Raw genomic sequence first — 14,430 nt, forward strand, 5'->3', positions numbered from 1 at the left:
CAATAAGCAATATTCAATCACCATGGCAACACAGCTGCTGGGAGTTTATCTAAAATGTCCACAAAAGTAACTGCAAGGAAGGAACACACTGTGTCATTGTAGCACAAGTCTAATAAAAGTCAATTTATATAGGTAAATTTAGGTAAAAAATTTCCATTAAAATTTTCAATTTTATTTGCACAGTTAGCCCTCCTCAAGGTGTTACAGGAAGACCAAATTATCCAGTTAGTTCACTTCGTATAAACAGCCAGATGTTTGCTTGATGAGCAAGAAGTAGTCTGGTCACACAAATAAAGGAAATTTTGGAGCATGGTTTACACTTACGAATATCCTAGTAAAGAAATTTGTATTAAAAACAATACTTTAAGTAAAACTGCACAGAAATTACTTAGCTCTGACCCATGGCTGATGGAGGGAACAAATTATAATGAAAGGCAGAGAGAAGTGTTTCATACAAAAATCATAAAAGCTAGGAAAACAAATAGAACAATGCCAATTTACAGAGGGTGGCAAATGAAATTAATCAAAAATCTAATAACCATTTGGTGATTTTGAGCTAAGTTCAAAATTCCTTTTTGGAAACTTTCATGTTATCAGAAATAAGACAGTAATAAAAATAAGACATTTTTGAAACAGAGCTTCAGATTCTTTTTATTGTAGGTCTTTCTCTTCAGAGGCAGGATACAACACAGACATTATGTTGTAAAGATTTCAGGCAGAAAATTGCTGAATTTAAATTATCCAGTGTAATGGCTTCCTTATTTGTTCCAAGTTAAATGTTGGTACAATTCTTAATTTTTCAGCATCTTTGTGGCACATAGATTGCTCTCTGTCAATGACTCATTCATTTGCAATTGCTGTGCTGCATCAAGCATTCATATTTCATGCTCGTGCTTTTTTCCACCATCTTTTTTTTATGTGGTTAAATTTAATATATAATTTGTTTAAAATGGCTAAGATATTTTTTTCTTCAATGTAAGTCCTCCTGAAGAGGACTCAAGCAATTAAGAAGTTTTAAGAATTCTGCTTTTTTTTTTTTTTTTTCTCTGTGCAAATTTTTGAAAAGTTATGAATGTACAATGTGGACACCTTTTTGAGTTTAAATCAACTTTTTAAAATTAAGTAAACCAATTTTTTCAGTACTTTTTGTATTTCTGACTACTTAAATCTATTATTCGTTTTTCACCTTCTAATTGTATGATATTTACAAATACTGCAAATTGCTGAGCAATTTCTGGGAGAAAAATTATGTTTCTTTTTTTTTTTTTTATTTATGCAATATCCACTAAGTCACTCAATGTTTCATTGAAATTAAGTTAGAGTAAACAGACATCAACTTTTTAAAGCAATGTCCAATCTTCTGACCTCCATTACAGTTATTACTTTGGCAAACACGCTAAAGGCAGCATCCATTACATGTATTCTCTCTTTTGTAAATAATTTTTAGTAGTGTCCCAAATGCACGAATTAGCATGCCATAGAGCTCCAAAGTGTGATTGATTAAGCAGCATGATAGATGATTTTAATGCATTTTGCTTTAATACTTGGGTTTGAAGTATGGCAAAGTCATCAAAGTGATTAGTTTAGGTGTGGCAGCTTCTAATAAATGTATTTAGCATAATTGATTGTCTGTGTGGCTCAGCTAAATCATGAATTGATTATGAAATGGTAAAACAGCAATGCAATATTTTAAAAGGAATTACTTCTTCTGTTTCCTTTCAACAGATTTTACTTAATGTACTGTCCCCTTCTTGGCTGAGACCCATAATGCAGGTCAGCTTAGTCAATGGAAGGCAGAGTCTGATTCTGCCACTTTGCCCTTTTTGAGATCACACCCACCTCCCAGGCAATCTCTGCCAGTGGCTGCGAGTACTAACATCAGACAGCATGCCTTCGCTTGCTCACCAGACAAGAGAAGAATGACATTGTACTTCATTTAGAAACACAAGGTGAGAAAAAACTTGCAGAGCCTTTCCTGCGCTTCCCTGCATAAGGCAACTAACAGAGGAGACTATAAAACCCCTGAAAGCAGAAGCCCTGATTTACAGACGATGATGCAGATAGCACATTTTTATCAGTTTATCAATAATAAATAAGAATTGTCACCTAACTCAGGGTCGTGGTTACTGTAACTTGTGCACTGTGCTGTTCCTAAAGATTTCACCCCATGGAAGGAACAGACAGGGAGGAGTTCATGAACAATGGCAGCCCATGGGAAGGACTCACACTGAAGAAGTTTGTGGAGGACCCCATGCTGTAGCAAGGGAAGGACTCCTCTCCCCAAGGAGGAAGAAACAGCAAAAAAACCATGTGATGAACTGGCCATAACCCCCATTGCCCATCTCCCTGCATTGGTGATGGGGAAGAGGTACAGAACTGGCAATAAAATTAAGCCCGGGAGAGAGAGGGAGGGAGGAAGGTGTTTTTAGGGTTTGTTTCACTTCTCATTATCCTGCTCTGATTTTGATTGGTAATAAATTCAATTGACCGCCCTAAGCTATTGGTGAGTTATACCTCCCTGCCCTTATCTCAACATGTGAAACTTTCACTGTATTTTCTCTTCTATGCCCAGATGAGGAGGGGAAAGATAGAGAAGCTTTGGTTCATACCTGTCACCCAGCCAAGGTCAAACTACAACAATACCTAAGAACAGCAATATATGTGAGTTCTGAGATGGATGTCAGGGAAAGAGATCCCCTTGGATGCATGCAAAGAAGGTTTAGGGAGTAAAGAAAATAACAGAGGTGAGAAACAGGTGAGAGGATGTTGTGCAGATTCTTAGAGCAAAGAAGGAAAACTGTTTATTTAGCAGTCAGTGGAGATTCAAGGTTTAACACGGTGCTTTATACAGTCACTAGCATTTTTCCACCAGGATTTGCAAGGAACTAAAGAAAGTACAGGAAATTGCCATAACAAAAGTGATAGTACAAGCCATGCAAGTAAGGTAGAAATCAGTTTTCGCATGGGGGAAAAAAAAAGAAGGAACATGCAAATGTTCATTATTCTGTTCTATGAGGATGGTGAAGAAATGGAACAGGTTGGATGGGGTTTGAGCAGCCTGGTCTAATGGAACGTATTGCTGCTCATGACAGGGGTGTTGTAACTGCTGGAAAGGATGATCTTTAAGGTCCCTCCCAACTCAAAATATTCTTTAATTCTGTAAATACCTTATCTTTATACTACATATAAGATATAAAAAAATTATTATTATTGTTATTTTTATTATTGATATTGCTCCATTTAAATATAATATTCTAATTATAATGTCATAGACTAGATTATTATGTTTGATTCTAAATATTTATAATATTTGATTCTATAACTCTGAATAATCATTTGTCCCCTTCAACTAATTTTAAAACATTTTTGAAAAAAAATGATTTGGCTAAACAGTTTTTCTGATGTTTTCTTTGTTCAGACTTAGACTCATTTTCACTTACAATACTCCTGTTTCTTTTCAGTCTTCAAGGTCTGTATGACATCCTTGGACTTCAGTGAAGAATTTTTCATTTACTTCACTAAGGTATTAGGGAATAGAAAGATTTATAAAGGAATGAATATGATTTTCCTTCTCCCTACCATCATGAGTCTCCTGAGACTCTGTATCATAAAAATATAAAAGCGCACCTAATACTTCCTAACTATTTTCAGTACTTGACAGTAAAAGATAAAATTGTCTGTAGGGAAATACATTAAAATTGTGTGAAGCTTCAGACTTGTAAATGTATTTACTTGGTAAGCCTCTGCTTGTTATTTTATTACTTGGAGTAGAAAGTGTTCCTGTTTTATAGTTCTATTGAAGTTTCAGAAATTTAAACAAATTGCATTTTTTCCCTTCTACGACTATATAATTCATCAAGCCAGGGTCTTGCTCAGTTTATTACATTATTTTTCCATGCATGAAAATCCATTTGCTGCTCTGGTTCTTATTGAAAACGGTAATTTCCTGGGTGGATGCACATCTGTTATCATTTCAGAGTCCAGTGTGATGAGCCTGAGTGCAAAACCTCTTCTCAATTACACTAGAGCAATGGTAATACTCTATTCTAGGTTACTGAAACAAAACCTAGAAAATAAAAATAAAATAAAATAAAACCTTCTCAACACTGAAAAATATTGAGCATCATTTCTGCTCTTTTTATGTTGCTAAGTGTGTTTTCTAAGTCATGGAATTATAAGGACTACAAATGAATCAACAGGTCAGATATATGCACACCTCATAGCAGGAGAATACACCAACAGAATAACAGAGGCTCAATCAATCATGATTTTGCTGTTGGCACCATGGGTAGAAATTCCCTAGAACCAGGGAGAAAACAAAAAAATAATACAAAACTGTTTTTCATATTAAAAATTTCTGTTTGTAAGTGAGTGTTAGTTGAATAAAATAATTTAAAAAAAACACTTCTCAAAAAATTATACCTTTTATGAAACATTTTGTGTAAGCGGAAATCATAGAATCATAGAATATCCTTTGTTGGAAGGGACCCAACAACGATCATTGAGTCCAACTCCTGGCCCTTCAGGACATCCCCAAGACTCACGTCATGTGCCTGAGAATGTTGTATAGCACTCCTTGAACTCTGTCAGGCTTGGTGCCATGACCACTTCCATGAGGAACCTGGTCCAGTGCACCACCCTCTTGATGAAAAACCTTTTCCAACATCCAGCCTAAACCTCCCAACAGAACTTGAGGCCTTTCCCTCAGGTCCTGTCTCTGGTCACCATAGAAAAGAGATCAGTGTCTGCTCCTTGTCTTCCCCTCACGAGGAGGTTGTGGACCTCGATGACATCTCCCTTGGTGTCCTCCTCTACAGGCTGAACAGACCAAGTGATTTCAGCCACTTCTCATACAGCTTCCCTTCCATATCTTTCATCATCCTTATGGGCTTTGGACACTCTACAATAGCTTGATATCCTCCTTATATTCTGGTCCTCAGAAATGAACACAGATATTTATTAAAAAAAAGTTTATTATTTCTGAAGTCAAGAAAGCTTCCAGATGAGGGAAAAATAATGCATTTTCATTTATAGCATAGCATGAAGTGGTAACCCAATTTATATTTTGCTCTCATAGACTTCATTATTTAGTGAGAAGTAATACATTCAAAACCAGAGTGATCTTCAGCAACATATGGGAAACTTTTTTAAAAAGAATACTGACACCAAAAATTATTTTCATTCTGTTGCAATTCCTTTCATTCCTTCAGAAAGTCAGAATGACAGGAAAGCCACTTAAAGAAGTTTCTGCACAAAGTCATATTTTGGACAGAACATGGAACTCACAAGTATGTAACAAGTCACGGTGATGAATGAAAATGCCTAGAAAACAGAAGGTTAACTATCTCAGCTCACGATCTTGCAGCCCTGCAGTTGCTTTCAGCAACACAACAATTAGTCTTAATAAGACAGCAAGCATTCCATGGGGAAATAAAGACAAGAATAATTGACAGCATACACCTGCTTCTCTATGAACAAAGAGCTCCTACCTGTATCAAGGAGAAAGACTGCGAGCTGGATTACTGTGTCCCCAGATGCAAATGAGCAATTTTCGTCTTTGATATTGGATAGCAGTAATTCCCTGTGAGAATACAGAATACATTTTTAATTACTGAAAACATTTTTAACACCAGTCTAAAAGCATTCATTTGCTAACAAATACAATTTCATCAATAGTTTAAAACTAGAATATATTCTAGTCCTGACCTTAAAAAAGTCAGGTTTTGTTCAGGTGGCAAACTCATCCTGTATGATAACATTGATTTTCTTTCTGCAGCAAAAGTATAGGGAGTTCATAAAGAGCTTTCTTATTTTATACAATATACAGAAATTATGAATTATGAATTATCTTTTCCAAAGCATGCAAATTTGCAAGCCAACTGCACCATAGGAAGTCACGAAACACTCAGTGGTTATGGGGAATGTAATGCTAACATGATGCAGAGCATGCTCTGTGAAGTATACTGCTTCTGGTTTGATCAAGGTTAGTATCTGAAAAGCTACTTCCAATACATATTCTCTGTTCTATTTGTGAGATAGACCTACGTTCTCAGACCAGATTACTCATAAAAATAACCCTACTAAGAGAATCAACATACCTCTTACATGTTCTCACACTGATTTCAGTTATGCTAGAAAATTAAATTCTTCAAAACACTGTTTCCAAGATAGAATATTATCTACTATTCAACACATGGAAACCCACAGCTTGGATCTTTGTATGTTCTCTGGCTGAAATTTGAACTTTATAAATAGCTAGGTCAAGAATGTTTCTTTTATTGGTATGCATTTTTCTCAACACACTTGCAATTCCCTCTCATTTCACTGCACGTAAATATACTTCTGCAAATCCATAACACTTTCTACCAAAGCAGGTGAATTCAGGTCATTTTTATGATAATATTTTCATTGGTCTTATTGTAGCTAGAAAAGTATAAAATTTAACACAGCTGGTTTTATTCTATGTTTCAAAACATTGTTGCTTCTGTCAAGCAAAGTACAGAAGACAGTAGTGTCAATAGATTTTACTGAAAGATTAATAGGCTCATCTGTCAGTATACTTCTTCCCTGGTCACATGCCAGCTTGAGTCCTGGTATCTACAAAGCATCCCAATACACTGAAGTTTATATCCACTCTACATCAAAGGGAAAGGAAAGAATCCTAAGAAAAAGGGTCCTGCCATCAAGCAACCAATACATGTTAAAAAAAAAAAAAAAAAAAAAAAAAATCCAGAGGAAAATAGTAGGAAAAAATCTAAAGAAGCTAAAACACAGTGATAAGACCATTTCCTTCTGGAATGTTTGAATTGAAGAAATAAACTTTTACAAAGAGAGAGCAGAGCCTATAAAAGCTGATGTCCTCTTGTACATTGACACAGCTGAGGTCCTACAGCTGCTCAGTTCCTCACATCCCACCCCATGGATGGACACCTGAGACCTGTTCTGTTCCATTCTTCAGGGGCCAGAGGCAGCAGAAAGACAGAAATTGGCATCTTCAAACAAACCTGAGGCAGCGAACAGTGAAATATTTTCTCTGGTTCCTGGTTCAGTGATTCCCCTGCAGATCCTATGAAAGTCAGTGAGAACTGGGACCCTAATTCCCTCTTTTGCTCACCAAAAGCTCTGTCTTGGGCCATGCTGTGTCAAAAAAAAAAAAAAAAAAAAAAAAAAAAAAAAAAAAAAAAAAAAAAAAAAAAAGTCCTTTGCCACGCATATTTAAATTCCACAGAATTTCAAGATGAAAATAACATAGAATGATTATTAAAGTGCTGTTTCTACCACAGGAGTTTTCTGAAGTCTGATTCCATCATTCCAAAGTCTGATCACATTTATTTTCTAGTGGAAATATTAATAAATTCCCGTATTTCAACATAATCCTATGATACATTAAATACTGAGTTTAAGTTGAGAGAGCATGAATACTGTAATTATGTCAAAGCAAGTTTCATAAGTCAAGAAAATATATTTCCAATATTTCAATGCACAATTTCTCTTTCAATGCACAATTGCAATGATAATAATAAACCTGAAGTTCGAAGAACTTAAGTGTGTGAACACTCTAGTGTAATCCTGTATGATACTGGTGTTACAAGTAAGTACACTATGCAATTCACATGGTAAACATTTTAACACGCAAGCTCTGATTAGATGAAATTATTTTTAATAATTAAATAATTAAAATTTCATTAAGGGGGAGGGGAAAATAGTTTAAATTTTCCCATATAATACACATGCTACATTTTGAATTTCACATCTTTAATCTCCAGTATCTCCTCAGGCCAAGTAATTTACAATTTAAAAAGACCAGCAGAGTTCTTGCTGAATCAGCAGGTACACTGCCCAACTCCTGACAAACAAGGCTCACCAGCTCTTCTCAACTGAACAACCACATGCAAACTGCCTACTGAGAAAGGTCAATGGCTGACTGAACTACCTGCTGTGCCTCAAAAAGCCCCAAGTAATAGTACACAACACAGCTGAGACAAGGAGAAAGATATCTATCTTCCCGTCTCCCCAGTGTTCATTTTGGGCTATTAATTTATCAACTCTATCTCCAAACCCCTTCACTTTCTGTCAGTAGAAAGTGCTGGGGTTCCCCAGAGACATGCTGGACTTGTCAGTCCAGCTGCAGCTCCAACATGCTGCCTCAAGGAGCCTCTCCCTCTTCATTGACAGCAGGGGGAATGCCACAACCTAACCTCCAAGCTTAGGTGCCTTCAACAGACATTCCTCAAAACCATAACAATGAAAAATTAAACTACTTCAGTGCCTCCTATCTGTAGATCTATTTCAATCTTTCTGTTGGTGAACTCTCTCCCCTTTCCTTCCAAAGTTCTACTGGCTTTTTTTTTTTTTTTTTTTTTAATCCAAACTGTATTTATCTGAGAGTCACTTTTCTTGATAAAGTTTTGATACATGTGCAGCCATTTTTCAACTTACGCCTTTATGAACTGAAAAAACTCAAGGCTCAAAAAGGTTGACTTTTTCATCATCATGCGTATTATTCAGGTTTAAACATCAAAGGGATATCATCACAAGCATTTAATTTTGATTATGTACTCTTGGGTGTAGTTTGCTCTTTCACTCAACTGTTTAGCATCAAAAATGCAGTGGTCTTGCAAGATGAGAATCTAATTCCACTGCACTTTAGATAATGTAAGGTACAGAATGGAGTCCTAGCAAACCAATTGCAGTTTAGACAATGAACAGTTTTCAGTGAAGTACTATGTACAAAGAAATTTAATTGCTTGGAATACACAGATTTTACGCATTACTACCCAGATTCTCATATTCTCCTGGAATGGCTGAGGCAGGCAAAAAAAAGTTCATAATTTAAAAGATTTTTCATTGTTAGTTTGTACCATTTAATGTTCTTTTGGGACTATGTGCTCTCATTTATGCCTGTATAGCATAATGCCTTTGGGTATTTATTAATACTGTCTTTGACAATGTCCGCAAGACTGACATAATTCCCAGGAGCATTATTTTGATACTGCTAGCACTTATCATATGCCATGGAACTAGCACAGTAGTTCACCTCCAAGAGTAGCTCCCTCCTACATTTCACAGACATCAAACATTTTTTCAATATCTCACATTAAAATCTCATCAAGAATACTATAAAACCAGTTTAGAGTCTTCCAGTCAAAATGTCATGAAACCCCACAATACCAACTTTGTTCATTATGTAATATATTACTATGAAAGAAGTGAGAATTGTTGAGAACAAATTGAATCACATTTTGTGTTGGAATTCATTAGTAGATATCTACAGAAAACAGCAATCCCAAAGATCATACTGGAGAACATAATTTTCTCTAATTATTCCTTAACTAACGTGCCCAGGTTGATCTCGAGGTGAAGGAAGTAGATTCCCACACCCTGATATTTAAGTAGTTATTTTACTTGCTTTCAATTTTACTTTTGTCCTGCTGGCACTAATAAGTAAATTTTATTATTCATAAAGTGCAGTTACATTTTGTACTAGCATGCAACAAGGCCCTTTTAGATTGTACTGACATGGACAGGAATTCACATATATTCCCTTTAAGCTGACATTTCCAGGAAGCAGCAAGTAAAAAAAAATTGAAAAAGATTAAGGGAGTACTTCAAACATGCCTATCTATTCTTCTGAGGAAAATTTTGTCCAGCCGTGAAAGAGCCTAAGTGTTCACATGTCAAATCAACAGCAACACAAACTTTCCTAGTGGGGTGCAAGAAACCCATAATAGTTTTTCAAACTAATAAAATACATAAATATAAGCTTTCAAGCTTACAGTTCAGCAAATGAAGCAGCACTTGGAAGAAAGAAAACAAGATCAAAATAATTTTTGTTACTGAATTAATTTTTTAATGAAGCAATTTTATCACATAATAAGTGTTTTGAATATCAAAATCTATTGAGCAAGGACCTTGGCAGTCTACAGGTGGTTCCTGTAAAATGGAAAAGTTATTTAAGGCTTATAAATTAAATATGGAACTACTTTTGTTCGCTCTGATGAGGCTCTTCTCTTCAGTAATTTTGAATAAGGCTGAAACGGACCATTCTTTTGTTGCAACGACATCTAATTTCAAAATGTCCATTATGCCAAACCAAGGGCAGAATAATTCACTTGTATGCTAAACATATGTCAAGAAACAGGTTGCAAACGGCTTTTAGACAGGTAAAAATGGAGAACACCTTTATTTCCCTGCAGTTCATCTCCCTCCTCTTTTTGCCCATGAACTTAAAGTTTTGAATCCATAAACTAATGGTATAGCCCTCTGAAATTCATCTTTTTGGCAGTTTTTGTAAAAGACTGAGAAAATTTTCATTTGGATGTAGTTCAGTGTCATTGGAAAATAGTTTTACTTACCCTGGTATTACCAGGAAAGTAATTTTCTTGAGTTTGGATCCTATATGGCAGCATTTCAATAGGGTGACCTACCACAATGTAATAGCAAGTTCCACTGGAAAATGGAGCCCTGCGATAGACAGTCTCTATTCAACACATACTAAATAAGCCCTATCTATCGGCTCTGGGTGCCATATCCAGGAAGGGATTAACTGTGCCATGCTGCAGCCTCATGGGTTTGTTCCATGGAAAATCATCCAGCCTCTCGAAGTACTGCAATACCAGCGTTTAATCCAGCACTAATTCACACTGGCTAAGGCAAAGGCGCTTCCGGGGCTCCAGCAAACACAGCGTCCAGCACAGGGCTGATTCAGCCTCGCTGGCATCCAGTTAGGCATGTCAAACTCAGCCAAAATGAAGTTCACTTCTAATGAAAAACATTCAGTTGTTTGAGGAACAGAAAGAACTACTAAAGAAGACTTTTAGAGCACCCTGGATCAAATCCTCTCTTTTTCAAAACTGCTCTGATAGGTTCAATTCCATACAAATTACTTCTGATTTAAATAAAAACCAGTTGCAAAGTACTTAGTCAAAACCACCTAGGAAACAGAAAGGATCAATTCAGAGGACAGATGAAAAGATGACTCATCTGGATGTTTATAAAACACGGGCACAAATGTTTAAAGCAGAGCCTGTGAGACAGGCAAAGGAGAAGAGGGAGGGCTGCTACGGCATCACGTCAAATGCAATCCAGGCTACACCCACCTGGTTTTGGTATGTCCTGCAGCAGACCTGGTGCACGGGTGGGCTATGCTGAGTATCCTGTTGCATCAGAAGAATTAAATGCATTGCAGAAGGACTGTCCAGAGTACTCTGGCTGTTACACAATTACTGTACAACCAGCACAGGAGCCTGTCCTCATACAGGTCAACAGTGGAAACTCCGATATTTTACATTCATTCTGGGTGCTTCCCCTTCCCCAACAAAAACTATTGAGCTTATGTGACTGTACTGGGCCTGCAAACCTTCACATCATAGTGCAGCAGCTAATCTGCCTCTGCTTAGTGCATTTGAAATGATGACAAATTTATTCTAAACTACAGGGAAAGACAGTAGTTTAGAATATCTGAAGAAACATAAGAGAGGCACTCAGATTCCCTGTCACTTCTGCTTATGAAGGCTGGAAGGCATGCCTGTAGTCTTCTCAGAATTTCCTCCCTGCCCTTACTGATGAGTCTCAAGTCATCTGTTCAAAATAAACAATTGGTATAGCAGCACTGATGGGTACACAGATGAAACAATAAACAAGAACTAAAATAGTTCTGTCCTTTGTGCACTATTAAGCAAATTGCTTTTCATAATTTTTTTGTAAAGATCAGAAGAATATGTGACAAAATAATAGTGCTGGACTGTCATGCTTAAAGCTCAACATTTTATCTTTCACACCTCTGCAAGTACAATTGTTGAAGACAAAGATGAAAGACAGTTACATTGTCTTACTCATACCAAATTACAATGATCTATTTAAATTAACATTTAGTTCAGAAGATCATTTACGGCAGAGAGAGAAACAGTTACCTGAACAGATTTCCAAAGCTTTGTCCTCTCCTAAACCTTCCGTTCAGGATAAGTCAGCCACTTTTCTCTGGGCCTGTGGGGCAGCATTTTGCTCCTGCCATTAAGTACAACAAAGACTAAATGGGACCTGTCCATTTTGGTCTACAGAGACTCCTTTGTTTTCTTTTCTGTCTCTTCAAATTATGTCATACCTGGACGGTTACAGAGATACTGGAAATAACTGGTTAATTTACTGGTCAGGGTTGAAAAGCAGGTGGAGAATGCCTGAAAAATTAGCCATAAAATCTTTCATTGTGATCATCTAATCACTCTGAGAAAAGTAATTTTGGCATGAAGATCTAATAGACTAATCAAAACTAATCACAAATAATGAAGTCCACTTCCAATGATTTACTGAATTATCTGGATGACCTCCAAAACCTTAACAAAAACATCTGGAAAAGATTAAATGTTTTTTGTAGCAAGAAAATATAAAGCTTAAAAAAAAAATGAGTGAGCCAAATTTAAATAAATTAAAAATAAATAAATGGATAAGTGAAGTCATGAACCAGAATGGCTTGTATTTACTTAGAGAAAAATGATATCATCAGAACAAAAACTGGAGAACTCCTGATGTTTAGAAAAGAATCAACAGTATTTCTCAGTAACCATGCTGTTCAGATGTTACCATACTTCTTTACTCAGTGTATAAATGTGCACACTCTCTACTCAGCCCTGTGTTCATCCTAAATACTGCCTTCCCAGATCTCAGACAAGAATGCCATGGATATTGCTCCCCTTGGAGGTGCCATTACTTTGTCATTGCCTTGCCATGATCCCTGCCCCAGTTGGCCACTCAGTAATCTCTCCCTCAGTAAAGGCTGAGCTGCTGTATTACCTACAAGATACAATAGATCCAGAATTACAATAACCACACAAAACTAGTCTGAACAAATAAATTAAAAACTGCCACCAAAAAGAATGTCCAGAAAACATCATAACCCCATTCTTTTTATCCTTTTGTGTTTTGGTCTACATGTCCTTCTCCACTAACAGACCTTGTCTGGAAGATCAGAATATAAATAAATCAAGATCTTCTACTGCTGAGAGTAATCGCTGTGTGCATGAAGTACGTGAGATTTTCTTCACATGCCCAATATGACGTAAAATGAATCACAATCTGCACAGGACTCACTCTTGTCTCTAACACAAGGAGACACAAGACCTTCAGGGCAGGAGTGTTTTCTTATTTGTTTTGCTCAAGTATGCATCCTCCCAAACCAGGTAGTACTCAGTTTGAGAATCCACAAAGCTGAGCACCTCCCTGTGCCATCCCCCAGATATGGGACACTAGCAAAGAACAACACCCACAAAATACCATGGATTTCTTTAATCTATGAGTAACCCAAATAAAACACCTGCTCCCTTCACAGGGCACTTTACCAGCGAATCTCACTCAATATTTGGGATACTCATAAGCTCTGTTTGCATTTTCTTTTCCTGAAAGGATATTAGAATATTATTAATGTACTTGTTATCAGTTACTACTACTTTAAAGCGGACTTAATTTGAGGCAATATTCTCTTTCATCAGGACTACTTTTCTCATGAGAAATTTGCTTGAACAGGCTTGCTAGTATTAAAGCTATCACATTCATCAGCTGGAAACAATACCCAAAGTCCCAGTTTTGGTATTACTTAGCCATGATTTGGAGTAGATAAGGATATAAAAATGTGTGCTCCTTGATTAATTCATAAACAAAGTTGGATAACTGAAGAGAAGTTGACATTAAACAAAGCAGCCTTCAGGAAACATACTGGACTCTTGCTGCTCTACTGGGAAATATTCTGCAGGACTCTAAAAAAGCTTGTTTATCAAGGTAAATATGTCAAGTAGGAGTTATTTAGCCATAGCCTGAAAACAATGCAGCTTTTCAAAACAATCCACTTAAGGTATTGTGAAGACTCTTCCCCAGAGAAAACCATTCAAAATGTCATACAAAAAACAAATAGATGTAATCAAGTTGTAAAATGATAGAAGAACAAACAGCAATAATAAGACAAGGACACATACACAACTCTGTTTCGGGGAAAAAACAACAACAACAACTACAACAAAAAACCCCACTAAACAGTAAGTACTGAGTCCAGAGGGCCTACACTGGCACTTTTCTACCTGCCTTTCCACGTACCCCTCTGTCTTTACAATTCCGCCACTACTTCTACCACCATTTTGCAGCTTTAACCTTTTCTCCTCCCCTTCCCCACATATGATGGTTCTTTCTTTTCTTTGCACCTTACACTTATATCACAGCTGGTGTCATCCAAGTAAGGAGGAAGAGGAGGAACAACTTGAGAAGAAAAATAGTCTAGAAAGCCAGGGAGGGATCTGCAAGGCTTTGATAAGCAATGCTGGTGGTGTGGCAGAGCTGAGGCAAGCAGCAACCACAGCCCCACCTCATCCTCCCCGGCAGGAGCACTAAAACTTGCCTACCCATGTGTCTGCTGTCTGATAGGGGCCACAGGCTCTCAGACACTCT

The 14,430-nt window shown here is 36.8% G+C and overlaps 1 long non-coding RNA gene across 1 annotated transcript in view; it reads right to left on the reverse strand.

The window, feature by feature from the left end:
* Nucleotides 1-5,087: 5,087 nt before the first annotated feature.
* LOC120753123 (uncharacterized) overlaps nt 5,088-14,430 on the reverse strand; it is a 124,571-nt gene continuing 115,228 nt past the window's right edge. Inside the window, exons 3-4 of the long non-coding RNA XR_005700976.1 lie at nt 5,490-5,581; nt 5,088-5,322 (exon numbers count right to left, since the gene is read on the reverse strand). This is a non-coding gene — a long non-coding RNA (uncharacterized LOC120753123). The remainder of the gene's footprint in view (nt 5,323-5,489; nt 5,582-14,430) is intronic.

This window comes from Hirundo rustica, chromosome 5 (genome assembly GCF_015227805.2).
Source record: "Hirundo rustica isolate bHirRus1 chromosome 5, bHirRus1.pri.v3, whole genome shotgun sequence".
In the NCBI taxonomy this organism is placed as follows: domain Eukaryota; kingdom Metazoa; phylum Chordata; class Aves; order Passeriformes; family Hirundinidae; genus Hirundo; species Hirundo rustica.